The sequence below is a fragment of the Heliangelus exortis genome, chromosome 1 (assembly GCF_036169615.1).
Source record: "Heliangelus exortis chromosome 1, bHelExo1.hap1, whole genome shotgun sequence".
Lineage (NCBI taxonomy): Eukaryota > Metazoa > Chordata > Aves > Apodiformes > Trochilidae > Heliangelus > Heliangelus exortis.
In genome coordinates this window covers 186,455,043-186,469,377 of record NC_092422.1, presented here as the reverse complement: position 1 = coordinate 186,469,377, position 14,335 = coordinate 186,455,043, and positions in this window count along the sequence as shown.

Genomic DNA, 14,335 nt, shown 5'->3' with positions numbered 1-14,335 from the left:
AAAAGATAAGAATGCTTATCAGGTCGTCTCCTGGTGCATGATGGAAACAATGAAGGTAGCAGGACACCCAAAAAGACTAAAAGATAAGGATGACTCATCTCCGGGAAGTCGGGAAATCTGTATGTATCAGGGACTTATGCAAAAAAGGGACCCCTTTCCTTTTCCTGTATAAAAATCGCCCAAAAAGAACCGAAATGCAGCCAGCAGCTCAGAGGAGCCAGCAGCTCAGAAGGACACGTGGAAGCCAGCTCCTGTGACTACAAACTCCAGCCAGCTCGGCGCAAAGAGGCGGGAAGCAGCTCTGAAGGCCCAAGCGGAAAGCGGCGAGGCGGCTTTCCTCTAGACCCCCCCTCTCTCGGCACTTCGGCCTCAGCTACGGGACAGAGAAGCGGCAGGAGCGACAGACCCTACGCACCCGACTACAGCCAGAGGCCAAGGCCGGCGGACGGTGATAACATCTTAATTACCCTCCCTCTTTTCTCTTCTTAACGACTCTTCTCTCCAAAGTAACTAATTGTATAAATCCTAAATAAATCCTTTTAACTTGTTTAAATCATAAAGCCTGGTTATTTTTGTAAATTCACGCGTCGTCTATGAGTAGTGGCTGAAATTTCCTCGCAAACAAAATATAAATAATAACTCGGATCGTAACACAGCTCTTTCAAAAATATGAAATGTCAGAATATTTTTTCTGGATTTCTGGTGCACATGACACATTCTATCACTTTCATACCTGACACTTTCAGCTGCTGAACTGTTGAATCCCAAAAGGTTTGTATGATTTTTAGCTTCAAAGGGATTGAAAATTTGTAAAAAATAAACACTAGATATAACTCCTTCAATACCATACTATTGTTTCGCAAATTATTTCAAAACATATTCAGAAGATAGGGTTCTCATTGCACATCCCAGTCTTTCAATAGAAGTCAGTGTCTCTTCCATCTGTGTTATGGCTGCAAGTAAATCCAAGATCTAAGCAGAGGAGAGGGATTCATCTTGTAGTCCATCTCTGTTTTGCATTAGCAAACCATAAATACAGTTACTCGCTACTTAGCTGCTCAATCCACATTGCCAGGGACTTGGAGTGAAAAACTGAACAATGAACAATGTTCAAATTTGTGGAAGATATTGGAGAACAATGCTAGACTGGCTTCTAGGCAAAACCAATTGTAAAATCCAACAAAGGGAGCCTTCTGTCTCATAAATCTCACAAAACCCCCAGGAGGAATTCTGTTTTCCTGAAAAATTTTTTTTCCCTCCCCCTTTTTCTCTCATCAAAATGTATTTCTTTAATATATAATTGATGAAAGAACTAGATGTGGTTTAGGCTGTATGTAAAACAAAGATTCACAGCAGATCTCTTTGTGTCTCTCCTTTCTCCAGCTCCAGCACTAGACCATTACCTACTCATGATCATTTTATGAAATACATGCCTACTGTTTGGTTAAGAATAGCATCGAGCAGATCAAAATCTTAAAAAAAAAAAAAAAAAATCCCATCTCAGTGCCTTGCTGATGAGTGAAGTCATGCCAGAGTTGAGTCTTTTAATGTGATAACTTTGGTGATAATGTGAGAACAGCAGTTCTCCAGTGAGAAGAAAATTAGCTGAAGAGAGAACAGCAGCTTAGGCAGCTGCTCGAGAAGCTTCATAGCTGTAGGCAGACCCACTAAAAGCATGGCTCTGAGATTTATCATCCTACATGTGTGTGATACATTTGTCACTGAAATACACGTGTTACCATGCTGCCTCCCACAAAACAGGTAGCATTTCAGTGCTGCAAATAATTTCTTACATGAGGAGAAATAAATTGTATGATAATTCACTATAAATAACTTCTTGGTGTTGCATACTCCATCTGAATGTAAATAGTTACTAGAGACACTTAGGCAATAATTTTTTCCAGGGATGCTGACGTGAACCTGGCTATCCAACACCAAAAATTAATTTTCCACACCAAGAACTATATGGAAGAGGATGGTGATGATGAAAGAATCTTTCCTGTGGCCAAGTTTTCCAGGCAGCAGGCTAGGACTCTGGGTTTTTTCTTACATACATTGTTCCTGTACCAAAAATATCGTCCCCTAAGGTGCTGTTGGCACCAGCTGTGCTAGCAGCTAAACAGGGGCAGAATCCAGGCTGCTGAAATGCCCTCAGGACCAGAGAGTGGGCCTTGCTCTTTCAGTAGTAATTTATTGGTGCAAAGATGGATTTTCTGACTACCAGTCATATTGCACAAGTACAGCAAGGAATATCCTGAATAACTGTTCTGGTGAGACAGAGACACTTAAGAGGAGGTGGCAAGGTGAAGGGGTGTCTAAGGTGAGATGGGAAAAATTTAGAGGAACAGAAAATTTGGAGGTTAATAGGAATGAGAGAGAAGAGAATACAAGAACAGTAGCAATAATAGTTTGTCTCTGCTTTCCACCTTCTTCAGCCTGTTCCCTAAAGGCCACCCACAGCTAGTTGTCCTCCTGTACCTCCCCACCTTGTACCAAAGCAAGAGTATTTAATTCCTCCCGTGATTGCAATCAGTGTAACTTTTGCACTGCTGTTTTGCACTGTTTTATGACTGAGTACCACATCAATCCAGAGAGGGCAGCCCCACTGAGATGTACCTCAGTCCAGTTCCCTCAGTGGCCCTCCCTGCAGGCTTGTGATTTCTATCTCTGCTGGACCAGTTGGGCCATTCTGCTGCAGGAGGATACAATGCAGATGAATTTCAGCAGACAGGTAAAGTTTTTTAAACCTCTTAGTTTCTTCTGTCTTCGGTCATGTAGTAATTTATTATGTTTGAAACTTTAGTGTGGGGGTGGCGAGGCACTGGAACAGGATGACCAGGGAGCTTGTGGATGCCTCATCTCTGGAAGCTCTCAGGACCAACTGGATGGGGCTTTGAGCAACCTGGTCTAGTGGGAGGTGTTCATGCCTATGGCAAGGGGTTTGGAACTGGGTGATCTTTAAGGTTTCTCCCAGACAAAGCCATTCTATGATTCTGTGATTTTTCTTCCAAGTGATTCTCACTACAGTGACATACAAAACAAAGATGGATTTCCATGGTTAAGCATAATATGTATGTCCTCGTAGACCAGCTTCAGACAACTGAGGAACAATATGGTTGCTCTGCAAGAAAACATCATATTTAAGTATGAAAAATAAAGATATCAGATCCATACAACTAGTACAGTGACACCTCTATCACTTTTCTGATTATACTATAATATGGAGGAAAAATATAACTGAACTACTAATTACATTCTAACTTAAATTGCAAACCAAATGTTAATTGAACTTTGTTATCATTCTGCAGCTGGATAGCGTTTGTGTTTCTGTTACTCACACTTGCTTACAGTTTATTACTCATTCAGTCAAATTTCTTAATAAGAAATATGATGAGATGTATGTAAATCTATAGCATTGCTTTGATCAGGAGTCCCAGTTGTGGGTTGCCAGAAACTTTAATAAAAAATCCATCTTTATATTCCACACTAGGTGCAGAGTAGTGGAAAATTAAATCACTAACAACAGTTTTACTAATTTTAATGCAATAAAGTCAAATTTATTACTATAATTTGAAATCATTACAGTGATTCTGAATTCCCTCTGAATTTCCTTCTTCTTAAGACTGCTAGCAAGTATTCCAAACTCTTTCATTAGCACAAATTAGACCAAGTGTAAGGACTTATACATTAATAAATTTTCACAGATGCATGGGATTGCATGGCCAATAATTGTTAATTCAGCAATTATTCCATGTGCAAAGAAAATTAAATAAAACCATTGCAAACTCAAATGACAGCCCTCAAGACAAAAAAAAAAAAAAAAAAAAAGATGACTTTATTTTTGTGATCTCTGACTTTGGACTTCATGTTCTACACTCTGGCACAAGCTCAGTTCTGGCACATATTACCAAGAGGCATTGCCTCGTTTCTCTGTAAAGCCATGGCTCACTGAGGGACTTTTAGAGGTCCTACAATGGTTTTCAGAATTTTGGAATGTCTACAGCATCAGGTAGTGTGGGGTTTTTTTCTGTTTATACAAGTTTTTGAGAAAACTGTTATATTTGCTGTGCATCATCCCTATTTGGTAATTCTGATACAAACAGTTAAACAGCTGCTGCCTTCCACTTGAGGGCTTTTTTTTTTATTGCAATATGACTGAAACAGAAATCCTTACAATTAACAAACAAATCTGAATAACAAGGAACTAACAGATGAAAAGACACAAATTAGTCAGGCAAAGGCATGCAAGCCTGGACCACAAACCACTGCACAGAAGCAACTAAACCTTCTCACTCAGCACATGCCAGACTCTGGCTCAGAGCATGGAAGTTCCTGTGTTCAAAATACTGATTCTCTGACAGACCCCAGCTTTTTCTGACATATTTCTGCAGCAGCCACCACTCTGTTCTGTGTCCCAGTCCAGCCAGTTAACTCACCATCTGCCTGCATGTGAATCTCTTATCCAGGCTGAGTAATTTGGCTGGGCAGTGAGTGATAGCCACATGCATCTTGGTGTCTGTAGCTACAGACACAGACCCAAATGCAATCTGCAACAATCTCAAGCACTCTTTAATTATTCCTCTTGCCTGAAGATCAAGTCAGGGCCACAGTATGTAGGCACTGATAATGAACCAATCATTTAGCCAGATCTTTGGTGCAAACCAGCCTTGATCATTACAGTATTAGTACTGTATTGTATTAATACTGACTGAAATTGAAAGAACCGAAGTAACTTTGCTGTGAGCTTCAGCCCACCTGATTACCTTACCCTTAATTGCCTGAAAGAACTGCAAACTTCAGAGGATACAACACATACATACCCAGTGACCTCAGTGATCTTCAGATGCCAAGGGAGAGAATAAAATTGGAGGCCATGGTGTAATTACCATGTATGGATGATTCTGGCACAGGGGCTTAGACTCCATGGGAAGAATTTCTGGGGAAAGGCTTGGGGAGGCCAGTGATGAGGAGATGGGATCAGAAGGGATGGAGGAGTGAAAATGGCAAGCCCAAAGGTAAGTGGGTGAGAAGAGTATCTAAATGCTGGTCCACAGTTTTTATGAAGCGAGCTACACCTTTTCTGGGACTGTAACTGGCCACAGCACTGGAGACATGGAAAATTAATTTCTGTTTGCAGTCAGTTCTGTTCAACCAGTCTCCCATTCGTTCATTCAAAAAATATGTAGTGTATGGGGCAAGCACAGCACCTGGGATTGCTCTAAATCTTGGAGGAATCCAGGGAAGGTTTAGGTTAGATATAAGGAAGAAATTCTTTACAGAGAGTATAATCAGGCATTGGAATGGGCTGCCCAGGGAGGCGGTGGATTCTCCATCCCTGGAGGTTTTTAAGAAGAGACTGAATATGGCATTCAGTGCCATGGTCTGGTAGCCACAGCAGTAATGGATCAAGGGCTGGACTTGATGATCTCAGAGGTCCTTTCCAAGTCAGATGATTCTGTGATTCTGTGTGTGGGACCCTGCTCTGGCTGAGGGGTTGGATTTGATCTTTCAAGGTTCCTTCCAGCCCCTAAATTTCTGTGATTCTTTGAATGCCCTGTCAACACCATAATGCTTGCACTTGTTGAGGATCCCCTTCTGTATCTGGTATCATGTTTCTCAGTTAAAGAAATTGGCTTTGTTTTGTTTTTTTAAACAAATAACCAAAATGTAGTATTTTCAGTATTTTCTTCAAAAATCCAGAGTAGGTGTAAATTAAGGCACATAAAAAAAAGTATTTTGTAAAGGAAACATTTTACACAAACCAATTTTCACAAGTGTCCAAAACCCACTGTCACTGCAATAAATTAACATTTTGCTCAAATGAGGCTCCTGTACAGCAACTCTACAAAGATAAATGAACCTTTCTACTATGTATAAATGATTTATTGTCTCCACACTCATGCTACATTTTATAATGACTGAAATTAGGGTTAAAACAAGGTTATGTATAATTACCAGCAGTGTTCAGCATAAGTACCAGTTTGTCCCACCTATGTATATCAAACCCAGTATTTCAAAATGTAATTAATATCTGTCTCATTATTAACTGTTAACATCGATATAAAAGGAAACAAACCCAGAGTTAAGAACAAAAGATATTCCACAATAGTTTTATTAACATTTGTTTTTCAAGTCCAGGGACCACAGCCTAAAGGACTTTGTGAAGTATGATTTTGCCAGAATACAGAACAAGCATCCCATTATTTGACCTTATTACTATTATCTTCATAATTACAGGCAATTAGTGATGTAATTAAGAAATATCTTTCAGAAAGAAACATTAGTACTTGGAGGTCTGGTCTTAACAACTTATTGTCCAATTTTATTGTGAGATTGCAAGTCACACTGATTGCAGCTATTTGGTGTTTTGAATGTATTCTCCAAAAGTGCTGAAGCCTGTGGAGTTTGTTCCATCTACTTGGCTCCTGCTCTGGGTTTCTTCACCCCCTACACAATCTCTCTGAGGTTTACTGCTGCATCCTAATGCTGCTAAGTTGAGTGGAAGAAGTTAAGTCACAATGCTTTATAGTGCACTCTTCCTGGTCAAACTGTTTCTCTAATTCTAGGCATAATGAGAGGCCTGACCCAGAATAGATTTGGGAACTATCAAACAAATATGTTTTCAAAAAAACCTATACAAAAAAAAGTTTGCCATGTGTTTTGGTTTTCTTTTCTTCTGGTAGTGAATCTTCTTTCATGTTAATTCAAGGGTCCTGCTGCTTTAACTATTTGAAATTACATATTAGAACCTATCTTCTGTTACACACTGCATATCTGTTCCCTTCATGTCTGCAGGAGATTAATGCATGGAGACAGTGATAAAGGCAACAAAAAGGAAATACACAGCATGGACTAGGGAAGATAATTTTCACTTCAGATGAGTTCTAACAGAGCCTGCAGTAACTGTAAGCCTTGTAGACAGGTATATAAAAATTTGAATACAAGAGCAATCCATGTCACTCTGTTAATGACAAATGATGGAGAAGGATGCAGTAGCCGTGGCCTCCCATTTGATAAAATTCAATAGGGCCCTCTCCATGACAGCTGAAAAGCTTCAATAATTTTAAAAATAAAAGTAAACAGGAGCAGAGGTTAAAATCACAAAAATTGCTTAGATTTTTCAAGCTACAAGGCCTGTAGAAACCACAGAGAGAAGAAAACAAATGTAATAGGAGGTAGGATTGATTTGTCTTAACCCAAGCAGTCAGAGATTGGGTGCAGTTCATATTTGTATCAAGTCTACTGTCTACATGAAGTGGGAATTCTGCTGCCTAAACATTAGGATCTGCTTCTGTCTGAGATGTCTGATGTTATTCTACAAGTTTTCCAAATGCCCTTCCAGAAGGACACAGGTCTTCTGTAAACCACGTGTCCTCTTGTCATACATACATGGATATTTTGGGCAATCCAGGACATCTCAGAAACCAGCTGGTGCCCAATTGCATTTCACTTTAGCTGAGCTAAGTGTCCAAATTTCCATTGCAGTCAATGAAGCATTGGTCAATGCAATCAATGGGGCTTAGAAAGTCACTTAGGTGTCTGAACAAGAAATATCTATTTTTGGTGAATTTAACCTCTCCTGTGGCTCCAAGGGATGTATTGACCTCACATCTAAAGACTGGCCTTGGACCTGACATAGATAGTTCACATTTAGACACCTGCATTGCAAACACCTTTGTTTAGAATAATATTAAAGTCTGATCTATATTCAAAGTGTTCGATAGAAAATGGTGAGTTCACCTACATTTTTCAGGTGAAGTACCCTCTAGAAGGGCATCTCCTGGAGCCCACAGAGGCTGATTCAGACTCAGACACTAACTTTTAGACATCTAAGGTCAGATAGCATGAATCTATTTATCTTCATGATTTCGAAAGTGGCTACAAGAAGATAACACTGGAAAAACCTTGGAAAAATACTCTAGGAGAACTTGCCTTCTGCTGTAGAGTTGTTGAGGGTGAACAGAGACTATAACTGAGGGAAAAATCCCCAGACATAGTGGATCGAGCTCTGGTCAGCACTAAGGGCCTTGTTAGCTGAGGCTAGAATCAGATTTACACTCTATTTATCTCTGCAGGACAGTGCTCAGTTCTGGTGTGGTAATAAGCATATTCTACTTCTCTCCCAAGACTTACTACCATCTGTTGGTTTCTTGCAGTCTGTTTGCCCAAGGTTACTCTTGGAAAGGAAAGGATTCTAAACCATTTCTGCTTGTGAGCAATTGTCAGACAAAGTAATTTACAGCCTTTACTCAGATTATAGCACAGATCCTCTGCCAAGGCTTCTTGACCTTTTTTTATTTACAGTGTGTAGGGTTGAAGGATTACTTATATGTACATTTTGGTCATTTTGGATAAAGGCCATGACGATTTTGCTCACACACTGCTAACTTTATTGAATTGTCCTCTGTGCCATGGTGTACAGTGTATACTATGAGAAGGACATGGATTTTTGATGGAGCAGATTAGTTATTCTGTTTTCTTTGGATTAAAGCCTGAATCTTTTCAGATTCCTAAAGAAAACTCACCTTAATATTTGATATCCAGTCCTATGCCATGGGAAATTTTACAGCTAAAAAACATAGACCTTCAGGGGTCTTAAGCTAGCATGCTTCTACTGCAAGAACCTCAAGAATGATAGTTCATGTGCAGAGATTATCTGATTTAGTCTTTGTAATCTTTGGCAACATATTTCTGCCCTCCTCTCAACCATACCACAGTGTGGCACTCCCTAAAGAAAAAAGAAAAAGGCCTTTACTGCCCTGAAAAAACATCAAGAACAACTTTGAAGCAAGGTAGAGAAGTAACTATATAACAACATTGATATCAAATATATTCAGGGTTGCTTCAACCTCTGAGACAGAGACTGAGTTAAACTTCAAGGAGCACATCTGCTTTAATTTCCTCTATGTATTTTGACTGAGCGGGTGCTATTAACTTCTCTATTGTTTTTAATTCAGCAGCTAAGCTAAAGATGATGAGTTTCACATCCTGCTGAACAGTGCAGGCACAGAAGCAGCCAGAGCCTCACAGCTCAATGGAGCACAATCTCACCCAAAGCCTGCACAAAACTGCTCTGTCCAGAAATAAATGGGGTCACAGCTCCTTCCCTTTGATGCAAAGGAAAATAATTTATGACAGGCCTTGAGATGATGTAACTTCTCTTCTCTGAAATTATCCTTGCCCATTGCAGTGGCTGGTGTTAAGCTGTGTAAAGACCCATTACATTGCCTGCCATCCATCACAGACCAACTGCTCCTAAATAACCCCCGCAGGGAAGCAAAGCCAAATCAGAGGTACTCAAAATCTTGCCCATATTGATTCAGTGATAAGATATTAGATACCAGTATTAGATGTCACCTCACTGATATCTAGAGACATCTAAATCAAAAGATTCCCTCTGGGCAAATGTTATTCATTGTAATACCACACGTATTTCATTGTTACCACACATTTACCTATAACCAGTCCCTGTTATTTCCCATTGAAAAATATGAGTAAATGCAAGAAGAAAATAATAGCCATCTGTAAAAGGGTATAGATTTATATCATTTTTCAGACAGGAGCCAAAGCCTACCCTAGCAGAATAATAATCTATCACAGTAAAGTTGTCTGGAAGTAAGTGAGAAAAGGACTGAACAAGGATGCTGACCTGTACTAATAAGACGTTAGCCTGTGAGCACAGAAGCACATATAAGAATATAGTATAATCATTTTAACAGTATCTGTCATGCTATACTTTGGAAGAGCAGGGTACAAAGGATCTGTTTTGCTGGTTTGCAAAAAAAAAAAAAAAAAAGAAAAAGTTGATTCTTTATTCTTTATAGTCAGCAGAATTCTTTACAAAACTTCCCAAGGAGAAAGAAGATGCTGAGTAGTACAAAATTAATCTTGTAACATACTAGCTATAAAATACAGTAACACAAATCAATATTGCAGTCTTACACTCTCAGCTGCTGAGCATAGAAATAGTCAGCTGTATTGTGTAGGACATATGCTCGGCTCTTAGCATTTTCACCACAGATTTCTTTTTTAGGTCCTGAGTTAGTGCCTGTTGGAACCAGTGGCAGAAACATGGCTTTGGATCAAGCCCTCAGCTGTAGATTTATACTGACCAGTAACTGAGAAATACTGCAGTTGAGTCAGTGCTGCAGTGGAGTGCTGCGGGTTGTGTTATCCTCTGCTGGAGCCAAACTGCTTTGTGTTACAAGAGAGCTGATCACTTTGGAGCTGTATCATTCTAACACAGTAAAATCAGATTCTGTAAGTGTAAAACTATGCATGGCAATTACTCGATTCTGCAGGAAACAAACTCACTCTGTGTTTAACACTTCTGTTCGACAGCAGTTAGGTTACTTTTCCAGTTGACTGTGTAGTTCCTAGTCCAAGAAAACCAGTGCCTGTCAGAGCCATATACAAGTTCAGCTGCAGAAATACAGGCTCCTTCTAGAGACACAGTCATTAGCTCTTGTGCAGTTGACTGCAAAGGCAGCCCACATTTTGTGGTAGCTCAGCTCACCACAACAAAGCTCAGGGAAGAAGAATTTGTTGCATTAATATTCTACCCCCAAACCCTGTTTCTCATTTTTATTCATAGCCAGCCTTCCTCGGTCCCAGTGTTTAGCAGGTGAAGGCTTGAAACAGGCATTCAGCACTGAAAATGAAACAGCCTAGGCAGTAACATCCCTTCCTTGAACTGTTCATCTTTGAAGACTGATACTTGCAATAAGAAAACATTGTGGATAAATGCAACTGCAAAATGTATCTATGAGCCAGTAGGATTCATTGCAGTAAATCCCTTCAGCCCTGGCCACAAAGCCTGTTACTCTCAAAAGCATCTTCCATTCTGACTTCTCAATGCATGTCCATGGCCTCCAGCCCTTGCTGTACCTTTCAGTTCTTGGTTTGTTGTCAGATGACTTAGCGAAACAGTAGTATGAAATTGAAGTAAAATTAAACAAAGCTGAATTTCTTGACTTCTGAAACTAATCATTGCCAATAAGCCTGGCCACAGACTGTCACTGTAACCAAAGTGCTATTCATAGAATCATCATGTTTGGAAAGGACTTCCAAGTGTCCAACCATCAGTCCTACACCACCTTTATCACTAAATCATCTCTCAGAGTGCCACATCTACCCTTTATTTGAATACCTCCAGGGATGGCAATTCTGCCTTGGCCCATCAATCATGCCTGTCTAGATCCCTCTGCAGATCCTCCCTACTGTCAGGCAGATCAACATTTACGCCCAGGTTAGAGTCATTTGCAAACTTCCTGGGGGTGCACTCTATCCCCTCAAATCATTAATAAAGATGTTAAACAGGAGCAGCCCCAGCACTGAGTCCTGGGGGACACCACTTGTGACCGTCTGATGGCTGGATTTAATTCCGCTGACCACAAATCTTTGGACCTGGCAATCCAACCAGGTTTTATCCACTGAATGGTGTGCACAGCCAAGCCATGAGCATACAGCTTCTCCAGGAGGAGAAGTAGGTCTCTCGCAATATTCCTCACTGGTTGTTCTTTTCTAGTGAAAAAATGGTCTGATGTAAATTTTTTTCAAAATATATATCTGCATTGATGTCCACAAATCCTGGGATCTTGGGTATTCCTTCTGCCATCAGCTTCCTTTAGACCTGACAACAGACAGGGGCAATATGAGCTACTGTTACCACCTTTTGGTGGGAAGCCTGTAGCATATTGCAGATAAAACCTGTATGGTGGTAGGTAGGTGAGGTAGGACCACCCCACTGACTTAATTTCTTTTGTCTATAACATCTGCTTAATACCTTCCCACTCACTGCCTTTCTGTTTTATATTTGCTATGTCATAGCTTCACCACATGAAGCTTTTCCTAATACAGCAGAAAAGCTAAACTTTAAATGGAAAAGTACCTAAAGCTCATATAATAATTTTCCTTAATCAGCATCTTCTGATGAGTTTTATATTTTATGATACTTTCTGAGTTTATGTTTACTTATGATATCTATAAAAATGGCAATAAATCCCATAAATGTTCAGTGCATAGATGAGAGGTGCTGTGAATTCCAAGATGCAGCTTCTGATTACATAGCACAAAGAATGATGAAGAACGCTTAAGTAAGTCACTGGAAAATGGGAGCCATACTGGTGCACACATTTTTTTGTTCTTTGAATCAGTGATACACAAGGCAATTATGTTTATTGGTGCTTTATCAAGCACTCTGGAAGGAAGCTGCAGTGATGCTGTGAGAAGTGTGCTTCATTTCCTTGCCAGTACCTGACTTTCAAGACATTTCAGACACAAGGAAATTTAAAAATATTCTCTTTGCTTTTCCCTCTGCCCCATTATAGTACTTGGACTCTGAAAATAATGGATTTTTTAGTTCAGTGACTCAACCTGGGGAGAAAATAAATAGTTTAGGTTGATAGAATTTTTTTTCCTAAATTTTTGTATCATTTTGAGGTTATAAACCTCTAATGATTTTATCCTTAAAAATATCCTTTATCTATTTTGATAACCAGGACAATAATAAAGAAATGTTCTAAACTTAAATATTTTCTCAGCATTATTTTGAGTTAGTCTTGGGCTTCTTGGGTCTGTGCCAATGTAGTTGAGTGTATCTGTGCAGGACAATGGCTCAGTATGTAGCACATCAGTATTGCAGACAGAGGATGCCAGGATATACCTTTCTTTTTGTGGTTTTCCCAACTGCTACTTTCCCTGCCATCTGTCCATCACTGTCACCACTCCACCCTGCATCCAGATGAGCATTAGCAGCAGCAACCAAAATCATGAGCAGGGCTTGGATACATTTGTGTCTTCTGTGTTTCTGCCTATAGCTCTGAGTTTGAGTGGAAGCTGGGAAAACAGCACAGAATAATAGTTATAATCTGGTTTATAATTTTTACTGTGTTTTACAATAGCATCGCCTTGTAGCCACATCCTTAGAGGCACACAGGTGCATACCTGTATTTTTGTTAAGCCTTGTTAAGAACACAATATTTGATTAACTCTTTCTTGGTTTTCTGCAGTTTATTCCACCTGATACTTAATGACTTGCATAGATTTAATGTAAACTTAACATGTCCAAAGACCATTAAGAAAAAAAAATGCTAGAAAATAACTACCACTGCTTAATCAGTGCTTGTCAAATTTAGTTAGTTACAGATTTTGTAACTGGAAGATAGTTCTTGCTATTATTCTTGACCATTCATGCAGAATTTCTAAAGTTCTTTAGCTAACTGATTAGAGAAAGTACAAAGAATTAGATTTCAAGAGTTTAAATGATGAGCTATTAATTAGACATGCCACAGCCAGGCTCACATGATTAATTAATATATCAATCAGCCACCCAGTCAGTGTTACTCAAATTACCATTGGGAGTTTTGGTTTTGTTCCAAATAGGAAAATATTCTGGGATATATGAGTCTGCCTCAATGTGTAAGTGCAAACGTATTTCTAATTTTTTTTCAAAGATACAGACAACATCACACATGAGGAACAGTGGCCATATTATTTTAAGTATTTCATAGCCTGTACAAATACAGAAAAATTTCTAACTGGAACATTCAGATAGTCTCATATTACAAAAATATGATGAATAACAGCTGAGGATGTTAAAATATATAAGTCTATTACCAACAGACATCAATTAATTACTGTGTAGGAATTTAGTGAATATATCACAATATCCTGAACTCAGTTTCTATTAATACAACCATTAATCTTGATTTACATTGGATGCTGGAGATGGCAGGTCGATAAAGCAGAAACCCGTGGGATGCTTTTGCAAATAGTATTGAAACAAATATGCTGATGAGCATTTCATCACAGTAGTTTGTCAGAACCTTTTTGCAAATGGAACTTGCCCAAGCTAGGCAGGTTGGAGCTGGATGGTCTTCTAGGTCCCTTCCATCCCATAGCATTCTCTTACTGTATGAAGATGAATATGCTCCCATCCCCCAAAATGTCTGTCCTTATCCAAGGCAGTCCCCATTTCTTCACAATTCTTGTATCAGCACTGAACTGCTGCACCCACTGAACAGGACTCTGGAGTCCCAGATTCTGCAAATGCAGATAAAAACAGTCATTCTGGAGAGTGTACAATTTTCTTCTCCATCCTGTTCAAATACCTGAGCTGTTTTGCAAGGAAAGAGGTGCAGCCAAGTCTCTTTGGGCAACAAGGGCTTGACTTTTCCCATTTATCACATCTGTAGTTTGGTCTTCCACTGCTGAGAGCAGTGTTCTCTAGACAACACACAGGCCTTGAGAAAGCACATTTGTGGGAGGCTTTTGTCCCTAGCACATTCTGAGAATGTGAAACAGGGAGGATGAAGAGGTACAAGCCAAGACAGGA